The following is a 5,799-nucleotide window of genomic DNA, read 5'->3' on the forward strand; positions in this document are numbered from 1 at the left end:
CCTTAAAAAAACGAGAAGATCACTTTAATGTGTAATTACGTTACTTAGTATGCAACCTTCGTAAAATGATATGCAACGGCTGCGACTGGCAAACACACATCGACAACTTGTTGAAATGCGCGGAAGGTTGCACGATGTCAACCAAATGGCAAAGTGTAAAATCTGCCATACTGTGATATAACATGTATCAATATTGAAAAACAAAATCCTTCACATTTTCGGCATTGAAAGCGATATTTGTTGTCACGTAAATGTTAAAACGCCAGCGTTAGCTTTGAATTTTCAAGTAACTCAAAGCTGTAAAATGCTCCTGTCAGATTTTTTTGCTAGTAAGTAAACTTCAAAAATACTTTTTAGATTAAAATAATAGTTCAAATAAAACTGCTGATGTTTTTCAAACGGTGAGTTTAGTATTTCGGTTCTTTAAAGCTAAGGCTATGGAGAGTTAGCTAAAGTTAGCAAAAGCAAACATAACCGTAAATTCTAATACATCTACACGTTGTCTATATAAATAATAACGTTTAACAATTCCTTAAAACGTTAATATCTTGATCTATTATCATTATTTTAGAGCGGTTTCCGTTATAGTCGCGTCGAAGTATGTTTTTCTCTCACTTGTCACTTCTGGGCTGTGTTAGCGAAGACGGCTGAAGCGCGTTAGCATGACAAAACTCACTTTCTGAGGAGAAATCCCAGCTTCGGCTTAACAATCTTCTGCTGTCATACAACAAAAACAAGCCAACACGACACTCCGCCGTCTCGTATCGACTCGGGACGCCTCTTTCGTTCGTGTGGCGTGGTTTTGATGGTTGTCACGGACAGTTCAGCACATCCGTTTGTAATAATGAGCCGCAAGCACTTCTCCTTGACTCAACACCCGTCATGTTTATGTCTGTGGGACGTGAATGCGAATGCAAATACAAATGCAAACGTGTATTATCTATTTCTGTACATCAGATAAAACTCATCCATCACTTTATACAATACGGAAATAGCTGTGCACTGAAAAAACAAACAATATTTTATCTATCTATCTATCTATCTATCTATCTATCTATCTATCTATCTATCTATCTATCTATCTATCTATTTCAGTGTATTTATAAAAATGTTATGTATTCAAAATACAGCAATGCATATAGTGTAAAATTAAATATTTAATTTAATATGCGATGCTATTAATATTAGTGTTATTTTTAGCATATTACACTATTATCTTTAGACTGGCATACATGTTATCTGATTTTTATTACGGGGTCATATTGTGTGTACTTATGCTTTCTATGTTGTATGTATGTTTGCTAGAGGATGCCTTTTATAATTTTACCTTAGGATGAATGTCTTATTTATCTATATTACATCTGATATATTAGAATTGTAACATTATTGTTATTGTATTTTTTAAATAAAAATAAATGCAAACTCGGTCAGTAAAAAAATCTTACAGACCGTAAACTTTTTAAGTGTAGTATGCATCACAACTCTAGTCATCATTATTTTCTCTTTACATAACATTGTGAAAATAAAAAATAAATAAATACAAAGGCTGATTTGTTATAGATAAATGTATGATTTATCATATTAGAAGTTGTACCCATGTATTATATAAAACACAACACAAAGTCAAAATCCTGTTCTATATATTTAGTCCCAAAAAGCTGTACTGATTCATAAATAAAGCTCCTTAAAGGCCGAGGAACCTTATTCTTTCCTGACAGAACAAAGAATGATGAGAAATCATTCAAGTGTTCAAAGGTTAAGTATCTCTGAAGGAAAAGCAAACGATCAGACTTTAAACTCCTGCATGTGAAGTGATAAGATAAAAGTTCACAAGACATGTTTACTCATTGGCAGATTTTATGTACAATTAATCATACAAGGCAGTAACATAATCTAACAGTAATAAGCATCAGTGATACAACGAAAGGCTGAAGAGGCTACTATTTTACATTAGTTACAGCTCAATCTCCAGCTTCCAGAAATCATCATCATCGCAAATGTCCAGATAGACGCCGTAAAGCCTCGCGTTGCAGTTTCCATCAGGGGGTGAAAAGACGATACTTATGGAATGTCCCATCAACACATATGGCTTTAATGCAGAGACACAAGTGATGAGAAACTGACAAAATCAATAATGGTTCTCTCAAATGTCTATAAAAAGCCCACGCATCAATAACAGAGTTGACATTTTTGGAGGTGTTCTTCCCAAAGGCACAGATGCAAGCGCACTCCAGCCGGCACCGTGAAATTAGCCAGAGACCACTGACTGTCCACGCACTGCCCGATGACCTGACCCACCTTTCCTACTCGCGCTAAACTAGAGAAGACAAGACACCACACATAAAACCAAGTGACACCCCAGTATGTAATAAATGCTGTAATTAAATGACTCGTGATATGATTAATCTTACGCAGAAACGCTGTTCAGTTTGGGTGTCTTTCAGTGTAAAATATGTGCACAGTTCCTTTGTCACACTGATGCACACAGAAAAGATGAGTCATGGCTGGAAATTAATACTGTAAACAAAAAATGATTAATTATTGAATTATGTCATTCAATTTTCATCCATCATCAGAATAGGAGAAATGTCTTTTTCAAAAAACAGCATTACACAATTTTTTTTTTATAATAATGTAGCATGTACTAAAGTAGTTTGGACAAACTCAAATAAAATATTTTTTTTCTTTGATCTATAAAGGTATATCTACTTAAATATGATGGAAATAATTACTTAAATTAGTTCTGGTAGACTAGGTTTCCACATATTTTGGTTATATAAAAATAATAATAATAATAATAATTTAAAATATAATTATATATATATATATATATATATATATATATATATATATATATATATATATATATATAATATATATAGCATTTTATAAAAATAAATATGTTATAATTCTACATATAGCATTTTATATATATAATTTTTTGATTATTAAAAATTGTTTTACAGATAGTGAAGTGGGGTAATTCATAGATCTATTTGAACTCTTTCAATACTGTTCAGTAAAAGTATCCTAGATACTAGATACTTCCGAGAGGAACACAGCTGAAGTCTAAAATGAAGAAGAAGCTCAAATATAATACCAGTAGAGTGTAGCAGGGTCAGTTCCTCTCTTCGCAGCTCCACTAGCTTGTCTCAAAAGTTGTGGTGTCAAACAGACGGATCAGAGTGCCCTTTCTAGATGCAGACGCAACTACACTGCCAGGCTGGTTCAGGTGCCAGACAGGCGTATTTCACTCTGGTGGGCATTAATAGTGAAAGGAGCAGACGTATGTGCCAGGTTTGTGTTGGAAAGGTCCTGTCAAAGAGTCATTAACGATGTTAAATAACATAGTGTACTGTTACTGCAAAAAGAATATTTGATGAACATTCTCTCACCTCAGGTAATCCAAGATGTAGATGAGTTCTTCAAACAGATTTGGAAAAAATCACTTTTTTTCAAGAAAGCAAAAGCAATATATGGATAGAGGATTTCAGATTTCAGTTGAAGTTAAAAATATCTTAACGTTACATGTATTTATTAGGAACAGACAGCTTTTATGTCACAAGATGTTAACTGGCGGACTGGAGAGGTGTGGATTATACTTGTGATGTTTTTATGAGCTGTTTGAACGCCACTCTTGACTGCAAACCATTCACTAATGGATAACATTCAAAAAATACACTAATGATACATTTCTACAAATCTGTTCTGATGAAAACAAACTCATGTACATCTAAGCATTTTGACGATTATATTCAGCAAATTAATGTTTTTTTTAAAATCAAAGATTCATTTTAATACATGACTGCAGGCTAATTCACACTGCTGTAATATTTTATAACAATTTGCACTCAAGTCTTACCACTAACTGCAGGCTCAGATTTAAAGCCCGGGGAAAACCAACAACTGCTTTTTCCAAACTAGGGGCACAGGTCACACAAACTCACAAACACAAAGCTAAGAAAAATAAATACTATTAAGTCAAGCCTCTTTTGATAAAACTATACGAAAACTGCAAGCATGGCTCATGGTACCTTTCGGGTTATCTCGAGTGTCAAACTCAAACAGCTTGACAGGATTGTCGGGAAAACTATAGACGTAGATCCTGTTTTTTAGGATAATGATGATTCTTCGTGTAAAAAGATATAATGTGAGACATTATGGAATATGACCAACATTTTAAAGCACTCATTGTCGCATGGCTGGAGCATCTTACTTGTCATGCCTCATGCGCACAGCCAGCACTGGTTTGGTGAACGTGAACTCAAGGACTAATTTGTCCTTAGGGTCTCGCACTTCCCGAGCATCATCCCAAATTAATACTGGCATAGATAAAACAGCTCATTTAGAGTCTTCACTGAAAAGGGCAGTTTAAGAGTAAGTTATCTAAATATACAAGAGTGCGTCAGACTCCAAGTGTACCTGAGATTTCGGAGAATTTAGGGTTGATGCCGCCTCCCACCACGGCCAAGAGGTTTGATCGATGAAGCATTGAACACAGAGCAATGCTGCCCACCTGCTCGTGATCTGTAACCAATCCAATCAACGCAGATCACTCTACAAATCATTTTGTAATAAAACAAACAAAAACAAAACACAGATTTCTCTTACCTAAATGGCCCTTTTCCATTAAAGGTTCCACGTTGTAAATGCGAACACCTGTTTCCATTGCACAGCAGAAACAACCTAAATAACACAGAAACAATTCTAAAGCTAATGAATATTGTGCATTAAGTACATTAGTACATCATTTATAGTGACACAAAAGTATATTTTATTTATTTATTTTAAATATTGGCTCTATATTTCATGTAAAAGTATTTTCCCTACTATTTTATGAATTTTTGAGAATACTACCTTTATATCCCAAATTAATCAGCTCAAAAACCACCTTGATATGACATTATATCATAGACATTTTAGTATTATTTTGGTCAACTTGCTGTCTAGACGTCATTAGTCAATCACTAATTATTAGTGTTAAAGAGTTGGCAAACTCTAAGAGAAAATGTTATATGCAATAAGGCACTATGGGCAAGAGTTTTCTCAAATTATATAAATAATCAGTCAGTCAGTCTAGCAGCATGATTTTAAGGAAACTACTATACTTAAGACTCACTCTGGTCCTGGTTGAACTGAAGGCTGTTTACTCCTCTCTGTTGGGCCATGATGTCTGAGAAGAGTTCACTGCTGCTTTTCCTAGATCTTCAGGGTTTTTTTGGTCTAGATTTGATCGTCCTGAGTGAACAGGAGACAGCGGTTTACCATATTAAAGCTGCCATTACAACAGTAAAACAACTTCCTTTTAGCATATAATCAGGTTTGTCATAGCATCTCACTCACCATTAAGGTAATTAAAACATCCGACGAGTTTCCCTGGTGCTACACAAATACATCAAAGCGATTTTATAGTGTTTAATGTAAATTTGATAGCTCACGTTAGGCAATAACCGCACAGCTGCCAAACGCTGTTGTTGTTATTGTCGCTGTTCTCTTCTTCGATGATAACACAGGACTGAGAACGGAGCGCTGCTCCCCCTGCTGGAGAGGAGGACGCCACAAGCGCACCAGTAAGCGTTAAAAAACATATAAGATTTTGTATTTGGTTATATAATTATATTTCAATAATTAAACATTGCGTCATCAGATTTGGCATTGACAAATGCACTTAATTTCTGAAAATCATTCTGGCCACCACATATGTATATATATATATATATATATATATATATATATATATATATATATATATATATATATATATATATATATATATATATATATATATATATATATAAA

General features: G+C 34.1%; 1 pseudogene; it reads right to left on the bottom strand.

Annotated features, from left to right (window-relative positions):
• Positions 1–1,938: 1,938 nt before the first annotated feature.
• On the bottom strand, positions 1,939–5,511 carry LOC122333759 (annotated as a pseudogene).
• Positions 5,512–5,799: the final 288 nt, after the last annotated feature.

The sequence above is a fragment of the Puntigrus tetrazona genome, unplaced genomic scaffold (genome assembly GCF_018831695.1).
Source record: "Puntigrus tetrazona isolate hp1 unplaced genomic scaffold, ASM1883169v1 S000000373, whole genome shotgun sequence".
NCBI lineage: Eukaryota > Metazoa > Chordata > Actinopteri > Cypriniformes > Cyprinidae > Puntigrus > Puntigrus tetrazona.